Genomic DNA, 19,945 nt, shown 5'->3' with positions numbered 1-19,945 from the left:
CCTGGTGCTGTTAAGATCTTTGCCCCTGCAGGCAGAATGGATGAATAGCTTAGCGCCCACATATTATTTTTTGCAATGAGAATTTACCTAGAGAAGTAGAAAAGTATAAGGTAGTATTTTGAACATGTTGTCCTTGGACTCATGAACTGGAAGGTGTTAACATGGGAATCTTAGATCCATGTAGGAACCTGCCATTGTCTGGAGACTGATTATCATGATTCCCATATAAATCCACTTCTTTTTTCCTTAATATATTTAGCTGTAATAGGGATTAGTAAAATTAAAAAGCTCTTGTTTTAGTTTCTTGTCTTCTTCACAGAGTAAAAGTCCAACTTTCATAGTGGGAATCTGTGCAATTTCTAATGTTAACAGAAGAACACTTGTACATTTGAAAGACATTCATTGGAGCAATAGGCCAGATAGTGGGCACTGTGGTCTGTCCTCATCTGTAAAATAGGGAGAAAAGTATCCATCTTTCACGATAGTGATTATGGTGATAAAGTGATTACTGTATGTAAAAGAACATAGTAGATGTTCGGCAAATGGTAATTATATGTATATTGACCATTTTTGTCTCACATGTGCCTTTTAATTCACCATGATTACGTGTCCAGCTAGCCCTACAGTATGTAGATGGTATCTGTCAAATAGAACCACATTTACATCTTGCTACATCTCTGTGCTCTTAGCACTTTTTTGGGTTTAAGGTTCTGTAGGTAGCGGGTAGAGGAAAGGTTCTAGGCTGAGAGTTTTCTCAGCCTTAATTGGTCTTCCCTGTGTTCTGTCTTGCCATGAGAGGTCCCTTCATACTCCACTGGATGTCTAGAATTTCAGCTTTTCCTGTTTGCACTGAGAGCAATAAAAGAGAAATAACATGGGGTAGATTTGTTGAAAATTTAAGACACTTCTCTGTATAACCATTGGAGTTTCCGCCAAGAACATTATTTCCATTATCTGTTGACAGGCAGGAGAGGAAGCTATCTGACCCAGGAGTCTGCAATGTGTTGAAGACTGAATAAAGATTCTTAGCAGAGCTGAGATGAAGGTGTGGCTGGTTTCAGTGGGGCCTCTCACGAAGGAGATGCAGTTTTCATTGGCCCAATCTTCCTTTACCTCTGGGAGGTGTATCTGGTGGTGATGCTGGCATAGGCTGGCCTTTCAGTTGTTGCTATGGAAACAGATGTTGCCACACTTACCATCCATCCTCCTTGCATTTTGTCTGAGGTCTGAGAATGCCCTGGTATGTGTGCTTCTTTGAGGAATCACGGATCAGTGAGTGGTGCTCAGTTTTTGTGATTTCTTCTTGTTCTGCATGCCAGAATATTCTTTCCTATCTTTGCCTTTTCTCTTTGTCTTCTGTCCTTCAGCTTTGCTTTATTTTGTGTACAACAAAAATCACCTATCTAAAAACAAGCTGGGAGACATTATCATCCCCCGTTTCTCCAGCTCATGAGCAGGAAAGTTAGGAACTCTTCTGAAACTAAGACTGCCCCAGAAACGAGTGAACAAGGGAGAGTCCAGTGTTGAAAGAGACAGCCAGAAAAATCCTCCATAGGTTTGGTGATCTGGCCAATACAGGATGCTTGAAGTTGACTAAAAAGTTAGATGTCCTCTGTGATTTCCCTTTTGTCAATCCTGGCATTGGTTGCTTTCCTTGTAAAATAAAATGTAGTTTCTTTCAAATAATTTTATTTTAGCTTTAACCTGTCTTTCCCAACTTTGCCTTTTTAAGGCATTGCATCAGTTTTGTATTTCTCTGCTACCTCTTGGCCTATGAGAAATACAACATGTGGGCTTACATGATTTTCTTTCTTGGAAGCATGCTGGACAAAGCTGCATATAATAAAAGCATAATTTTCTCAGCAGGAGAATAAAACATACTACCCTCTTGCAACTGGGCTTTAAAAATATCTAAATATTCACTCACTTAGTTAAAGTTGGCTTCTATGTTAATATTTTTGCAATGACATTTTTGCCTCAGAACATTCCCAATTGAAAAATACAAAACTTTTCTTTTCCTCAGGAAAAAAATATATTTCTCCTGCCAATTGCAATGTGTACAACCATGGTGCATGTTTAACTCGTTCTCTCCATAAGTTTTGAGCCTAGGATAACCCTGCCATTTCACGATTTAAAATGCATTCTCATTTATTTAGCATGGAGTGCTGATGGCATTCCACAGATCGAGCAGCCCCTTGGTTCGCTGCATTCCTTGGGTACTGCGCTCCTAGGCGTTTGTATGTTCTTGGCATATCTGAATTGGGATCGGCAGAGAATCAGAATCCTTGGAGTGGGAACAGATGCCCCAGGCCATTAGCTCATCTGTCCTCCTGTGACACAGTGCATTTTATTCACCTCATGTTGGCCACAGTTTAAGAACAGAGTCTCACCAGACTATGTTCTACCTCCACACCTCAGATATCAATGGCGGTGGCTTGGGAAGACACTGGATTGTCATAGATGAAAAATAAAAAGCCGTCTATACTATGAGGAAGGAACAAAAATACCAGTAGGCACAAGTCTGTGTGCTGGCAGATGGCACAAAGTATCTGAAGTCTAGGACTAACCTTTGGGTTTTCCCTGGTACTGTTGGCTTTTCTAGGTCCAAATGGGCCCCTGAAATAAGCTTTGTCATAGGTTGTACCACTAAACAGGTGAGAAAGGGTGTGAATAATCACACAGGTAAATGTATTCCTTTTCCAGTATAGGAGCGTTTGCTTTGTTTTGAACCCTGTTCCTTAAAATTCACAGCAGACCATCTCCACACAGATAGGACTCCTTGAAACCTTAAAAAAAAAACTTGCCATGTTAACATAACTGCTAATTAATTTAAATGACACTTGAGGTAGTCTTTTTAATGCATTTTTCTCTAATAGGGAAAATGGATATGCTGTGTTTTCTGAAGTATACGCTGGCAGGACCACCTGGATCAGATTATTTCTAAATTTTGTCAGTGCTTTTTCCACTCTAGCACACTGACTTGGCATGAGATGTAAACAGTTCACACAAAATGTTGTCACTGCTAACAGTCCCTCGAAATCTCACTGCTAACATTTTAGCAAATCGCCCCAGAAACTTTGCCTGATGGATGAGATGTTTGCGAGGGTACCTGTGAGGTGCCCCTTCTTGGTTAGTAGGTCCAGGTCAGAGGGTAGACACAGAAACTGACAGGACCCTCTCTGGACGACCCTTCTTGCATCCTTTACAGGGGCAGTGCTGTCCACAGCCTGCTGAGAAAGATTGATGTGTCTGACCTTCCGCTGGGTACCAGGACAGATGCTGGAGTCAGACAGTGTCCAGGGGAAGCTGGCCAAGTAAGCTTGAATGTGTGCCTTGAAAAATAGCAGCCATGCAGAACGATCATAGGGCTGGAGCAAGAGAATGGAGGATAACAAAAGCATATTGAGGCAATTGTCTGGTTCGATGGGCTTTGTTTTTGGGTTTAGAAATGAACTTTTGGTATCATTGTTTGTAGACAGCCTGCTATTTTGACAGTTCTTAAGAATCCATCATGATTTTGTCGTTCAGCTCCTACTATAAAAATGCTAAAATATTATGAAAGTTATTTCTAAATCAGCTGTGGGGAAGAGTTCACTGTCATCTGGTAACAGGGTTGTGTTTCTCATTAGATAATGAAACCCATTTCAGGGACAGGAGTTTGAATTGTACGCTCTCAAATTCAATTTAACAAGAAAATACATATTGGGTACCCCTTAGGTACTAGGCTGGATTCTGGGCATAGCAAAATGAGAAGAAATGGACTTTGTTCTCCTAGAATGTATCATATAGTAGGAAGAAAGATATGTAACCAGTAACTACAATACAATAAGATGATGCAATCAAGTACAATGCAGTAATGGAACAAGAGTGAGTGTAGCCACAGAAATAATGTAACATAGAAAGTGGAAGGAATAGGTTATGGTTAACTTAGTTGGAAGAGTGGGTGAATTGGGGAAGTCTTCAGAGAGGAAGTGATGTCCGAAGTGATTTGATAGGTGGATAGGAATTCACTGGAAAGGGAAATGATACACAATGGAGAGGTTACTATACAGAAGCATGGCATGGGTGAAGTTGGATAGATGGGGTTTCTATGAACCTTAATCGTAAACCACTCTTGATGGGAAAGATTAGACTTTCAGAGTATTAAAAAATAAAATGAACAACTAATGTAATCGACTCTGACTTTACTAATAATGGCAAGTAGCACTTTTGGTGCTCCCTGTGGGCCTTAAACACTAGCTGTTCTTAAACTTAGGTTAGGCCCATCTTCCTTAAATTTAGGAGAGGAAACTAGGTTTAGAAGATGTTTTTCCCTGAAAGCAACAGGTGTTGAGCAAGTAGCTGTTGAGTGGGTGCCTGGGGGATGCTGAGGTTCTAGCCTTTCAGTCAGTCACTGTCAGGCTGTAGTTGTAAGCATGGCACTTAGCAGAGACTCACTTGCCTCTCAATCAGAATGAGCTGTTTATATGTGTAGTATCTAAATTCTCTTCCACCTCTGATGCTATTGCTTATCAAACATCTTTTAATACATTTTGGCACATGAAAGAGAATAATTCATGTGTCTAGAAAATTCCCTCATACTGGATGTAGCTCCAGGGGTAAGGTTTCCCTGCTCGGGGCAAGGTCTCTGTGAATTGGAAGAAACTGAAGGATGACAAAGGGAAGGGCAGGTTGGGAGAAAGAGTTTTTATTGCTCACAGCTCGTTCGGGTTGGCTAGCCAGCCCTCACCCCGTCCGTTCCCTCCAGCCACACATGTACTCTCCCCCAACCCGCTCCTTCCAGTAGGAATTCCACGGGTGGGTCTGTGGTGACTGCTGGGCACCAGACCAATTAGGTGTCAGGAAACGAGGGGCAGAGAGAATGGCTGATTTCTCTCCACCCCTTGTTCCCTGATCCACTGGAGGCTCAGCTGTGGTAAATATCCATTGGTATGTGAATGGACTAAGGCCAGGAGGAAAATTCTGGAAAGTCTGGGTGAAAACTTCCATTTACCCCACACTGAATAACTGAAGTACTATTCTACATCACTTAATAAATCTATCACTTAGTATATTTGATGCAATAGTAACCTCATACCCTGAAAAAGCCAGCTTTTACTAAGCTCGAGAAGTAATTTTAAAAATAACATTTAGGAACAATTATAAGAACAATAAACTTCAGTGAAAGAGTTAAACAGCCTCCTGTCCCCCGAAAAGAGAAAACAAACACCCACCAAAACCATCAGGCATCTGTTAGACTCCCCGCCTTGCTGCGATCCTCACTGTCACCCTCCAGGTGTGAATCTGAATGCCAAGTCATCAAAAGGCAGCGAGTACCTTTGGCAAGGAGAAGACTTAGAGCAAGTCCACCTCACTCCAGGTGCACGAAGGTCCCCGGGACCCATCTGAGGTGCTTATTGACCCTGCTGCTGTGGGGCCCGCTCCAGCTAGGAGCGCTCATCCCTGACTGCAGTGACAGATGCACAATGTAGTTTGCCTAGGGAATTTGCTTGGTTTCTTTTTTGAATCAAATTTCTGTTTCAAAATGCTGTTTTCCAAACATCAATCTAGTCTTCTCAAAATTACCAACAAAGCAAAGGAGTTTTCAGAAGGGGTGTCATCCTTTCCCCAGTTCCCTGTCCACCAGACTCCACCCTGAGGACGGGCTTCTTGTCCGCCTCTCCCCAGTTACTTTCACCTTAAATGAGTAGAGCTCTTTATGGAAATTTCTTTGGAAACCTTAACTGTTATTGGACCTCTGGATTTTATTTTCCTTATGTAAGCATTTCAGTCATAAGTCAGCTTTCATTAAAGCTTAATGTTTCTGATGCTGTTAAATTTTCTTCTGTTTTATGGTGGTGTGCTCACATGCTATTTTCATCGCTATGGAGCATTCTTCAAAATGGCTTAAGGAACTCCCGCTATCTAAATTGACCTGGTTTCTAGAAAACCTTGTAAGAGGTTGCAAGTGGTAGGCATTTATATTGACCTACAAAGATCCAGGAAATTCATGAGGCCCCAGCAGACAGTTTGGGGCTTGAAAAAAATTGAAGATCCCCAGAAGATTAATTGTAAAATGTAAAGCTGAGATAGGAGGATGGCATCTTGCGTTTCTTTTAGACCTCGGATTTCTTTAATCTACGGGTGTCTTGGGGTAATACTTATCATCACGATTGGATCAGCAAGGTGTAAGAGGAATTTTGAATTTCTGATTTCTACCTTTCCAATACTTTATATTTATGAGTAGTGTTATTGTTGTATACTTGTTCATCTCCAGCTTTGCACCTGACACTAAAGCCAAGGACCCTGACCAGTCTTAAATGAGATACGTGACAATCTAGAGCTAGCAAGTCATTTCAGTCATACTCTTTTTAATTTATTGGAAAGACTTCAGGCCATCCTTCTGGCTAAGTGACAAATCATACATTGGCTCAATGGGTACTTGCCATCTTTTGAGAATAACCCCTTAGAAATTGTAAGAAAGGTGATAAACTTGTTGTATATGAAAGATCATTTCCTTCAGGGTTTTCCCAGGCAGAACAGGTCATTTAGATTTTAGTCCATTCTGATTTTTATAGTTGCTTGTAAGAGCAGGGATCAACAAAGTCCAGCCTACAGGCTGGCCATATGATTTCATAAGTAAAGTTTTAATGGGTGAGCTTCTGTCAGCCAAGGGCAGAGTTGAGTAGTTGCCACAGAAACTCTCTGAACCATAAAGCCTAAAATTACCATCAGACACTTAACAGAAAAAGTTTGCCAAACCCTGCTTTAGAGTATTACTGGTGCTTAATATTCATTAGGAAAATTTAGCTGATAATTATAAGTTGCAAAAATAAGGGAGTCTTGTTGATAAGTCCATACATCATGGTTCCTGCTTTCCTGAAAATCTGAAATTGTTTTGAACACTCAAAAGGGATGCCAGAGTGGGAAAGGCGGAACCAAAATTGCATGTGGCTAGCTTATCCTCCAGGGAGATATCCTGGAGGCCCTGCCACCGCCCAGGGTTGTATGGAGAGGTCCTGAAGGATTCAGCCGTTCCAGAAGACATGGCTACAGTAAGCTCTGATCAGCCTTTCAACTCTCTGATGGGGCTTGGGGGCGGAGAGAACTATCCGTCATAACCTAATCCTTGCGAATAATTTAAATTCTACAAATTCCAGTACTTCGGCAGTTTGACTCAGTCTTTCCTGTTTTTCCCTTTTTTTAAAACAAGGGCAAAATACATAACCAGATTAAAGTGCACTTACAAACCCAGCTGGCTTGTTTTTAAGCTCCCAGAGGAGCACTTGATTCCCAATTACCCCATGTTTCCTTTTTATCAAATTGCTAAGAAACAGTCACTCAATTGATTTAAATGATTTCTATCACACATAGCCTTTAAGACAAGTAATCGGTTTATTGTGCTCAGTCATAACGATGGTATTTTTCTTCTCTGAATTGTATTTCCAGTAGTGCTCATAAAATATCCAGTGTGGCTTCGTTTATTAACTTCCTCATTTTCCATTAACTGATGTTTTCCTGTCTCACATAATTCTGCCTTTTGATATTGCCTAACTCAATATAAATGTGTCTTTCAAAAGAACAAACAAAACACTCTTTAAGGTTTGCATAATATGATCTTATCTGAATATACCTTCAAGAATAATTCTTCAGGTTTGGTTTGCCCCATTTCACTCATAATATTGTAATGCGGATACCACTCTGCATATCACTTTGACTATAATTTGTATTAATTTGTGTGGCTTGCTATTTAGTAGGCTTTTATTGCTGAGAGCCTAGACATTTAAAAAATTCATTTTTTAATTTTTAGATTAGAAGACATTCAGTTTTCATTTATTCAACTCTTGTCTACAAAATTAATTGGAAGAGCTATCTGGTTCTGTGTTAGTAGGTTTCAGTTTGATGTCTAATTCTCTGTTGAGTCTGTCTGCTGCTGAAGTGATCTAGAGCTGCATAAGGCATCCATGTTATTTTTTTTAGCTTCCTCCTGTTTTATTGGCAAGTGACCATGTCTATGGTAATTGAGCAATTGTGTGCTTACATGGGTTTACAGCATTTGCATCAGCAACTTTTGGAGTGCTTAAGTTTTTGTCACTAAACAGACTTGAAGAGGAAGCTTTTCCCTGTCTTTTGGTTAAAAATATATTTTGCATTTTATTGAGTGACAGTGTACCTCAAAACATTGAAGATGTATTTCCCTGTTCTCTTAGCCACATCCTGTGTTTTTGTTCTTTTGAAGACAGAGCAACTTTCCATTTGTAAGGCGGGTGAGTGAAAAGCAAAGGAGAGGTGACAATGTTTACACAGTCCTCCTGTGGGGTGCCCGCGGGGAGTGGGGCTCCAGGTCCTTGCAGCTTCTCTGCTCATTCGCTGTTTTTTCCTCCCTGTTTGGCAGCTGAAGAGATTTTGAGGGTGAGGTGCCCTGTGTCTTAGTCACCCAGCAAGTGTGCCCGAAAAAAGTTTTGAATGCACAGCTAATGGTCAGTAGAGGCTCTGAGCTGCCCCTTTGCCCTTTGCTCACTGGCAGCAAACCTCTATGTCGTATTTTCTTTGGGCTGTGGTCAAATCTCTGCCATGGAGAGAGTCCCCTAGTTCTCCTTTATAGCCATTTCCTGCAGCGTATCTCCTCCCTGTTGGAGGGCTGTGCATTCACTCCTGATCTGCACGTGGTCTTTCCTGCCCCCTTTGCTGGCCACTTCCAGTCCATTCCTGCCCCATCTCTTGCTTGTGCTTCCCTGACCCTCCTTCTCTATCTCAGCTCCTAAGGGCAACTTTTGATGGGAGAGTGCTGGTGTCAAACTCGGGTCTAGGAAATCCCATTTTGAAGCCATGGGACCTCTCCTGTCACTGGCAGCATCTGGAGGGCAATATCAAGGGGATGTGGTGTGAATGGGCCTTTCAGGAAGAGAACCTTGGCAGGGCATGTGGTGGGGGAGAGAGCTTGCCCAGAGGCTCTGGCAGGAGAGACGTGGTAGGGGCAAAGGGCATTTGTGTGGGTGAGCGTGCTTGTGCTGGGCCTGGAAAGATGTGTGGAGAGAGAGGCAAAAGGCTGAAAAGGAGCCTGATGCTGGGCTATGGAGCCTGGGTACACACATGGGATTCAGAGTTTGTTCTGTTGGGAGCTAAGAGCTGCTGGGACTTAGTGGCAGGGGAAGCACAGGCGATCGGAAGATACTTATGGAATGGCCAGTGATCGCATCTGGACTTTATGGGGCCTCTGCCAGTGAAGTTCCCTGGACTGGAGGAACGTGAAACTAGAGGTGGTGCAACCCAACAGGATGCTGGTATCACTGCTTCTCCCTCTTCTCTGTGTGTAGCATTCATAGGAAACTGGAGACGCACTCAAGGACAATGCTCTAGGATCATATTCCTCTTTGATGTGTTTATATTTACTATTGCTTCATTTGTATTTAGGGAAAATAATACCAAAGACTGTATGGAACAAAGACAAAGTCATATCTCTGAGACACATGCCTCTGTTTTCCCACCTCCCTGTCACCAGTGTGTCTGGAGACAATCATGAACCCTGCATGCCAGTCCGCCCTGGATTCCTCTAAGTCAGTGCTTTTCCAGCTGAGTTATGATCCCCTCTATGGATCATGCAATGAAGTTAGTGGGTTGCAGAGAGCATTTGAAATGGCACATTATAAAATAAAAAACAGTCCATTGCAAGGTGTCCAAAGAATCCAGGAAAGCTTTGCTTCTTGCCAAGTGGTAGGAACTAACCACTAGGCCGCTTTGCCGGGTAGTAGACAGCAACAGAGTAGCTGGTAACCCTTAGCAGAAACGTGGCCGTGCTTTATCTTTGAAGGAGAAGGAATTCCGCTGAGTGCCGTACTGAAAAATGTCAAAATGAAACTCTTATCCCTTCAGCTTTGCCCTGATAGTCAACCTAATGCTAAATTCCTTAAGTTTTGCATTTTTTCTAGTTTCAGGATGGCTTGTTAATTATAGGAAATTTGGAAACTATTGAAGAAGTATGAAGACAGAGGAGAAGTTGCAAATGTATATTTCTGATCATCTTGTAGTGTGATCATTAATTTTTGAATATTTTTCTTCCATCTTTTTACTTGTGGACTTCTTTAACTAAGATTGCATTGATCATATACTTCCATGTCTTGTGTTTTTCTCAGATGACTTAATGAGGTAACACTTTCCAATAATAATAATAATAATTAATAATAAGTACTTTACAAGCATGATGTTCAGAGTCTGCATATATTTCATCATGTAGACATGTCATATTTAGTTGTAGAGTGTTGTTCCCTGCTGGATCTCCAAATTATTTTCCAATTTTTTTCCGTTGTTATGAATAATGATGTAATAAACAGCTTTGTGAATGAAGCTTTTCTGGTTGGGGGATTTTTTTTAAAGATTTCTTTTTGATTATTGAGCATATTAGAGCATTATTACTAAGCCCTGATTGCTTTAGGTCCTGAGGTTGGCCAGAGAAAGTCCAACCCCCAGCATCCTTGGTGACCTTCCGGGAGGGCTGAGCCGCTTGGTAAGTGACAACAAGAGGTTACTTCAGAAGGGGAGCCATTGATGTGGGTGATCAGTTTGAACTTCTGAGAATGCTGGTCAGGGTCAGGGGAGAGGCACTCTCTATCTGAGGGTATCTCACCTTGCAAAGGATTGATGGAGGCTGGTGAGTCCAGGGCTTGAAGAACTCAGAGTCCTAGAAAGTAAGGCAGTAGTGCAGTGGAAATTGCTTTGCTGGGAATGCTCATGTTCCTCCCCGTGGGTGAGTCAGGAATGTAAGGTTTAGCAGGGAGGATGGAGGGGGATTGCAGCTCTCTTAGAATCTCACATGCACCTCATTTCTGCAGGCAGCCAAAGCACGCCGAGGGCTCAGGTCTTAAGTAGTTCTTTTTACTCTTTGAAATAAATCAGCAGTGACTATAATCTTTATCAGTAGCAAGGCTAAAGAACCCTCAGAGTATCTTATTTCTGCATACAGTATGGTCAGGTGAGCTTTAAAGTCACCCAGAGAGGAATTGCCCCTCTAGCAGCCCTTGATCAGGATGCAAGACAGAGAGAATCCAAGGAGGTTTTAGGGACTTGGAGTCTCCCCTCCTTTTTTTTTTTTTTCTTCAATTGAGGCATAATGGACATAGCACATTGTATTAGTTTCAGGTATACAACATAATGGCTTGGTATTCATGTGGCATATTGCCAAATGAGCATCACAGTAAAAAATGTGGCAGTTAAATAAATGGTTCTGCCATTCTAGAGACTTTGATGCTGGTTCCTAGCACTGGTTCTAGAGCCAAATAAATCTCGACTTAAAGTAAGACTCCACTGTTGATCAGGTGTGTAACCCAAGCTGCCTGACCCCCCTGGCCTCTGCTGGTTCCTGTGTAGCCTGCATATGTAACATCTGCTTCTCAGAATTGTTTTCAGGATGGATAAACATAATGTACTTCAGCAGTTCACCTGCTCCTTGGCATATGGTACATATTCACTAAATGAAGCTGTTTTTGTTTTTAGCCACGGATGGCTCACATGATCTCTAAATCGGTGTCCTCACATATGAAATTTCAATGCCACAATGAGTTCCTCCCTGGTGTCTATTCTGGGACTGGTACTGACTGACTCTGGAATCACAAGAAATAGCAGGAGTGACAACACAGCTCTTAAGGACTTTATATTTAAGGACTCTTTCTCCCTTCTTGTTTTCTTATATTTTCATTATCTTTGCTGTCTCTAGTACTGTGATAGTGCTGAGGATTTTAAGTTGCATAAAAAACCCTTTGTGACCCCATGTCATCTTTGTGAGCCAGTGGTTTCCAGATTACTCAGATATAAAGGCATAAATTGAAGCTCACCTAATGATACTTTCATTCACCTATCATGCACCCTAATGATTTAGTTCTGAAGGGCTCTTGATCCTACACTTAATTTAATACCTTAAGTTATCTCTGCTTTGATAAGAATAGTTCTTAAAGGAATGGGTTCCCACCTGTCAGAGTTTGGACGTTATCAGCTTAGTGTAACTTCACAACCTGGCTCTTTGTAGCCCAGTTTGTAGTTTCCTGAGTGGTTGGGCTGGCATCAGGTACCACTCTTCATATGGGTACAGATGAAAATCTGCTTTTCAGATCCTGGAGCAAGGGCCTGACAAGACAAGCCTCTGGCTCGATGTCCTAAGACAGCTTTGAGGTCCATCTGTTCCATCTCAGCCCCTGAGTTCCCAATTTCTGACAGGTCCACTGCCATAATTCTGATTCCTGTTCTGTGTTGTTTTGCTTCACGAGCACAAGTAAGTAGAATGTGATGTGTCTGTCACCCAACAGCCCTCAGATGAGAAAAATCTAAGGAACGCATATTTTTGCACTTGCTGTGGAAGCATCTGGAAATTTCAGTATTGAATGAAAAGTGCTTTTACTACCCTAGTTTTCCAGTGCTATCTGGAGTCCTGCCTTCATATTTTTTGGTTCATATTTATGCCTCGATTTTCATCAGTGGATTGATCACTGAGAAGTAGTAATAACAGCGGCATTTATTCAGTGTGTTGTGATTTTCATTCCTGCTTCCAGTGAACTTAGAGGACAAAACCTTATTTACCTAAATGGTGATCTGAGTAGGCAGCAAATAAACTCTCATCCTTATTCTGAAGGGTACAAAAGGTTTGCAAACAGATAGATGAAATATTTAAGAAACTCTAAATTTCATGGCATATTAGAATTGAAACTAGTTTCTTCATTATTTAACCAACCCTCACTCATTTTAACAGTGAGAAAACTTAAAACCAAGTTAAAGTTTTGCCTAGTGTTAATTACACAGTGATTTATCGGAGGCAGAGGAACTGGATTGGAAACCAACTCTCCCTTTTATTAACTGTATGACCTTGGGCAGGTTATTTAACCTCTCCAAGCTATACTGTCCTCATCTAATGAAAGGGGTGTTGGTGATTATCTCCATTCTAGCTTGTAGAGCTGTTTTAAGTTCAACGAGATAAGCTCACCACTTGTTAGGACACTTCAGTAAACATTAGCTGTTATTATGATGGAATGTGGAGAAGGTTGGGAACCTCACCACTCTGAGCTGTACTGCAAAAAAAGAATACATTTTCAACAGGTGTTAGTGGTGAGTGAGGATATTCCTGGTAGGAAAGACACAAAGGCAGGGAATCGAGGGTCTGAATGGGGAACACTGGGAGTAATCCAGCTTAGCTCTGCTGTGTAACACATGTATGCAAGAAGGGAGAGAGACAAACTCTGAAAAGGTAGTTGAAACCTGATCATGGATAGTCTTAAATGCCAAATGTGGAATTTAACCTTCAATCATTAATTTCTGGGCAGGGGAGGAGGAGGTTACTAGATAGCTTTAATTGGTGTGTATTAGGAGAAAGAAGAGAGAAATTTATAGAGAAAAAGATAAGCAGAAAAATGATTAGACCTTGGGAGAGGCATTATGTGATGATATATAGGAGGGGAAGGCTTTCTTTTTAAAAAACTGTATGTCTGGCAATGTATGTTCAAAAGTTACAAATGTGTTCCCTCTGGCTTGGTCATTCTAATTTTAGAGAAGTATGCAGAAACAATGGCTCAAAACTAATGACCTAAATATCTAATAATGGGGGTTTGGTTAGGTAATGACATATCTATATGACTTAGTATTATCTAGCCATGAAAAATGATCTTATTTATCAACATAGATCACCAAGATAGTGATAAAATGATTTTGAAGTTATAAAATATTATGTTAGTGTTAAATCTCACTTAAAAATGTTATGTATATGTGTGAAGGCCTATGCCTTCATTCATAAAAGTCCAGAAAGGATTTAAACCAAAATATAAACAGTAGTTATCTTTGGGTGGTTGTGTCATAGGTGATTTTTTAAATTGTAATAAAATATACATAACATAAAATTTACCATTTAACCATTTTTTAAGTGGATTACTGTTGTGTGACCATCTCCATTTTTACCTGCTGAAGTATAGGTGATTATTTTTCCCTTTATTCTTCATACTGTTATGTATTGTATGAATTTTCTATTGATCTACATGTCTGTTTTTATACCAATACCATGCTGTTTTAATTACTGTAGCTTTGTGATATAGTTTGAAATCAGCAAATGTCAAATGATGCCTCCAGCTTTGTTCTTCTGTATATTCAGTGTCTTTTATGGTTCCATACAAATTTTAGAATTGTTTTGTTTCTAAAACCAGTGAAAAATGCCACTGGTATTTTGATGGGGATTGCATTGAATCTCTCTATATGGCTTTCAGTAGTATGGACATTTTAACAACATTAATTCTTCTTATCCCATGAGCAGGGATTTTTTTTTTATTAAGGTATGATTAACATACACTCTTATGAAGGTTTCACATGAAAAAACAATGTGGTTACTACATTTACCCTTATTATCAAGTCCCCACCCACACCCCAATGCAGTCGCTGTCCATCAGTGCAGCAAGTGAGCAGGGGTGTCTTAACAATATTAATTCTTCCATCCCATGAGCAGGGGTGTTGAACCATCCCTGTACCCCTGGAATATAAATCCTTTTTGGTCGTGGTGTATGATTCTTTCAATGTATTGTTGAATTCAGTTTGCTGGTATTTTGCTGAGGATTTTTGTATCTATGTTCATCAGGGATACTGGTCTGTAATTTTCTTGTCTGGGTTTGGTATAAGGGTGTTCCTGTCCTCTTACAATGAGTTTAGAAGTATTCCCACCTGTTACTTTTTTTTTGGAAGAGTTTGAGAAGGATTGCCATTAATTCTCCTTTGAATGTTTGGTACAATTCACCTGAGAAGCCATCTGGACCTGGACTTAGAGTTGTTGGGAGGTTTTGCTTATGATTCAGTCTCCTTACTAGTTAGTATTTGGTCTATTCAGATTTTGTATTTCATCATGACTCAGTCTTGATAGGTTGCATGTTTCTAAGAATTTATCAGTTTCTTCTAGGGTGTACAATTTGCTGGTGAATAATTTTTCATAGGAGTCTCTTAGAGTCCTTTGTATTTTTGTGCTGTCAGTTGTAATTATCTCCTTTATTTTTAGTTTTATTTATTCAAATCCTCTCTTTTTTTTTCTTGGTGAATCTAGCTAGAAGTTTTTCAATTTTCTTTACCTTTTCAAAGAACCAATTCTTATTTTCATTGATCTTTCCATTGATTTATTTCTGCCCTGATCTTTGTTATTTCCTTACATCTTCTAGTGTTGAGCTTTGTTTATCCATCTTGTTATAGTTCCTTGAAATGTAAAGTTAGGTTGTTTATTTGAAAATTTTCTTGTTTCTTGAGGCAGACATTTATCTCTATGAAGTTCCCTTTAGAACTGCTCTTGCTTAATCCCATAAATATTGCATGTTACATCTCTGCTTTCATTGTTTTAAGGTATATTTTGATTTCTCTTTTCTCCTTTTACCCATTGGTTTGTTCAGTAGCATTTAATCTCCACATATTCATGAATTTTCCAGTTTTCTTTGGGAGATTAATTTCTCATGTCATAGCACTGTGGCCAGAAAAGATACCTGATATGATTTCAGTCCTTTTATATTTAAGACTTGTTTTGTCTTATAATTGTCTAAAATTATCTTTGTCTAACACATATGATCTATCTTAAAAAGTGTTCCATGTGCACTTAAGAATATGTATTCTGTTGCTTTTGGTAGAATATTCTGTAAATACCTGTTAAGTCCTCTGGTTTAATGTGTTGTTTAAGGCCAATGTTTCCTTATTGATTTTCTGTCTGGATGATCTATCCATTGATGTGTGTGTGGTTTTTTTTTTTTTAATTCTCTGCAGCAGGAAGGTTCCAGTGCTTTGTGAACTGAAGCAGAGAATTAAGAGTATTTAACATTTTTCTCTCATATACTCTGTCTTACTAGGCATATTTATTTTACAATGTGAAAGCCAGTTCTCTCTGTAACATAAGAAAATAACTCCATGAGGAAGAATCCTTCAATAAGAAACACCTGGTTTTATTTGGGGATACTTCTAAAGTCCACCTTTTTCATCAGACATTGAACAAATATCTACTGCATAGGAGCACCATTGCCCTAGTGGAGGTGAGAAGGAATATGACAGGGTGTCTGCCTTCCAGGAGTTCATAATTTAGTTCCTGGATTGTAGTCCAAGGAAATGCACATGCAAACATCTTCATATGAGATCTGTTGGAGTGTATTATTGAGAGGCACATAGTTCTTGGGATGGGTGGATTCTTCCAAAGGGGTATTGGTAGGGGTGATCCTTGAAGGGTGGGTAACTTTGACAAAGTGGATATATACAAGAGGTATGTTCTGATGGAGAGAATGGCCCAAGTCAGAGTGAAGAGATGTACAGCATTGTGTTTGGGTAAGGTCTTATCTTGGGTTCCCCGAGAAGAACAATTGCAGGCAAGGATTTGAACACAAGTCTTTTATTAGGGGGTGGTCCCAGGAAACACTAGTTGGAAGGTGAGGAAGTTAGGCCAGGAAGGGAAAGAAGGCAGTTAAGAGTAGATCATGAAACCAGTGACCACTGTGGGCCAGTGGAACTCAGCCCCATGGTGGGGCTCTGGGAAACAGCTTGTAATACACCTGAGATTTATCCCAATGGAGGGCCAAGGAAGCCCCTGTCCACAGCTCTTGGACCATTGTTGGTTGAGGATTGCTTCCAGCGGTCTTGATGCTGGCCCTTCCGGCTTGCTCCCTGCACAGGTGGGGTATACTTCTGTGACTAGAATAGAAAGGTGTCAGTCAGTGATGTTCAGTGATTGTCGTAATTAGAACCTTCAGCACATGAAGAAAGAGAATAGAATGTTGAGGTGCCCCCATTTCACAAGTGATCAGTGGTGGAGGTGTTAATCGAAGAAACTGAGGACAGAGACAAAGTAGATTGCCATTCAGTGTCTTGGAAGTTGCTGAGAGAGAGTTTCAGTAAGAGAGTCGTAAGGAAAGTAATATCTTACCGAGGTAGAGTAATAATTGTGCTTTCAAACCCCAAACTATCCTAATGTTCACTAACCCAGGTGGTATAGTGGAGTAAGCCTGCTCTGTTAGTTGGTTCTAGTTATGGCTCTGCTGTTAGCTAGCTGTTTGAGCTCTGGTACACCCCTTAACCTTTCTGGGTCTCAGGCTCCTGTTGTATAAAACGAGGTGGTTGTTTCCAGTCTCTCCCAGCAGTAAGATTCAATTTTTATGGATTCAAAGATGTGGTATATGACTCCTACCTCTCTCCCTCTCATTTATTAAGTTCGTAAGTGTATTGCCTGTTAAACAGAAAAGTAATCTAATTTCACAATTAAGAAAAGAGCTAACTTAAATTATTTTTGAAATTAAAGTGTGCATAGAATAAATTTGCTGGCCCTAATAAATGAACTCTAAAGCATTACTCTCCATCCCTGCCTGTCATCCAAGCCCTTCACTTTGTCACTTCTCTGTCTGCTCCTGTTCTTCTACCTCATCTTGGATTCTAGAATTATTTTTATTTAGTATTAGTTTGCTTTTACCTATGGCTGTTTTGGTAGCAGGAATTACATCTGTTTTCCTGACGGAGAGTTTTACATGGAGCATGTGTTTGAAAGATTAATATAAGCAGTTGCTTCTGAAACAATTTAATCTTGCTTTCCATAGTAATGAAAAATGAATAATCAAAAGCAGTAAATTGTGTCTAGAAGATAATAAATACTTCTTAAGGCATTTTAGCACTGACTATGAATTATAGCTGACCCATGGATAGGGAGGGGTAAGTCTGACCAATTGGAAGTATGTGGTGGGTGCCAGCCTTAAACATCAGTCTTCAGCTGCTTGATTCATTTCATTGTTCCCTATTAGAACCCGGAGAATCTGCTGTCTGCCCTGCTGATTGAAAACTAAAAATGGCATCTCAGGCTAAGCAGGGGAGTCTGTGCTTAAACCACCATGAAACAGTCTTTGTCTCTTTCTGTCCCTTGACCAACAGACAGGAGATTCAAATGGACTTGGGTTAGGATTTGAAATATAAATAGTAACAACGAAATTACTTCTAGATCCAGCCACCACAGACAGGGAAACTCCTAGGGATGTATTTCATGCAAAACCGTATCAATTTTCTGGGCATGAGTACCACTTGCGTAAACTAGAAAGATCCTTAGAAAGTTACTCTTACCTTCAACTACCCACCTTCTAGGGGCACATTCATGGCCCAGGAGTTAACTCTAGAAATTAGATGTTTTAAAAGTTAATGTACCTCTTTAATCAGGCATTCTGTAAGATACTGAAGTCTTGAAATAAATGATTGGCTTTTTTCGATGCAAAATTTAAACATATTTGCACACCCAGGGTATTCAGCTTACTGAATGGTATTATCCCCAAAATAATAAATAAATAAGCAAGTACATCTATACTCTCTCTGTCTTAAAGAAACTTAAAAACTACTTGACAAATGTAGACTTAATGCACTTAAAAAGCAGCAGCCAGGTACAAACAGTGTCCTGAGAGGCTGATGGCAAAGGGAATCAGGATATGACACTGTTCAAGCTCCTTCACTGTGGGCATCTGCCTGTATTTCATGTGATTTAATCTGTTATATCTGCCCAGTGCTCTGGTACCCAGGGAAGCCATATTTTCACAGCACTTGGTCAAAAAAGCAGAGTACCTGCTTGATAGGTAATTGTCCTTGTCTTGTATAGTAAAAAGAACCCCAAACTGTATCTTTAAAGACCTGAGGTTCAGTTTTTTCATGCTACCTATTAGCTGAGATACTTGAGCTGAGGAACTTGACTTCACTGAGCCTTAGTATCCTCTATAGTGGAGATGAAACTTCCTATTTTCAAAAAAAGTATTTCTAATAACAAATGAAACAGTGGTATATATATATATGTGTGTGTGTGTGTGTGTGTGTGTGTATGCACATAAGCATATGCATATATATATATATATCTCAATCACTTTGAAAACTTCACAGTGATATGCAAACATAAATAAGGGGCTGACTATTGATTATGTGCTGAAAGTAGTTTCCTCTTCTATGTTTCTTTTGGTGGTATTGTAATTTTAAGCGGAACTATTTAAAAGGTTCAGTCAAGAAATGTTTTCATACATGGATATTTGTACGACTTAGTGTTGTCAAACCTAGAGCTACAATTTGAAATCTACTTAATAAGTGAGAGAAAAATCAAGTCAGCAAACCAGTCTTTGGGGAGAGGAGCGCTTCTTCCCAGTTTGCTGTTTCTAAAAAGAAGCTTTCCTGATTTGGCACAGCTGTTGGGGAGCAGGAATGGGATGTCAGTAGCTGGAAGTCCCCAAATGCACCGTTCAGTGTATTGTCAAATGCTTGCAGAGCTACTGAGAAAATTCCTGGCATATGTGTTGTGTTCTAACAACTTAACGCAGCATGCTTTTTTTTTTAATTTTGTTTTTATAGAAATGTTCAGGTTCTCCAGTATTCTTTTGAACCATTGCCAGTATGTGATTTAAGCCTTGAGTTGGCCCTGAGAACAGAAGTTGAAAACCAAAGATGAATAGCCATGTGGTCTCTTACACAGGAGAATTGTCCAGTTAATATTTCAAGTTGCCAAGGCCAGTCCAGCAGGAATCATGTATTTTATTTTCATTCCAAAACATTACATTTTGAGATATTTCCTGAAGGGCTTTTGCAAGAAACCAATCCATTGTATGTGGATAGATGGCTATGTCTCAATGAGCTCCTTGCTCTTAATCACTTGTTCCAAAGTATGCTGTTGGTGGTGGTATAATAAGAAGGAGATAAAGAAGAAGAATGAGAAGAAAAAAAAGGAGGAATTAGGGAAAAGAGGAGACAGAGTAAGAGATCATGATGATGTCCTTCACGTTGTTTTTTAAAATAATTTACAAAGTGATTTTATGTGTCAGCATCTAATTTAACACTTTTAAAACACCCCAGTGAGATAGTTGATGTCACAAGTAAGGAGACCTCATTTTTTTAATAACATTATTTCCTCTACATCATGTAGTTAAAAACTGATAGAGCTAGAGCTTGAATTTCTGATTCAAAGTCTGACATTTTTTCCTACCAA

General features: G+C 39.9%; 1 protein-coding gene across 5 annotated transcripts in view; it reads left to right on the top strand.

Moving 5' to 3' along the window:
* FAT3 (FAT atypical cadherin 3) overlaps nucleotides 1–19,945 on the top strand; it is a 621,620-nt gene that overhangs the window by 189,538 nt on the left and 412,137 nt on the right. The window lies entirely within an intron of this gene.

The sequence above is a fragment of the Manis javanica genome, chromosome 11 (assembly GCF_040802235.1).
Source record: "Manis javanica isolate MJ-LG chromosome 11, MJ_LKY, whole genome shotgun sequence".
NCBI lineage: Eukaryota > Metazoa > Chordata > Mammalia > Pholidota > Manidae > Manis > Manis javanica.
Note: the sequence above shows the minus strand (reverse complement) of the source record. Positions and strands in the feature narration are given on the sequence as shown.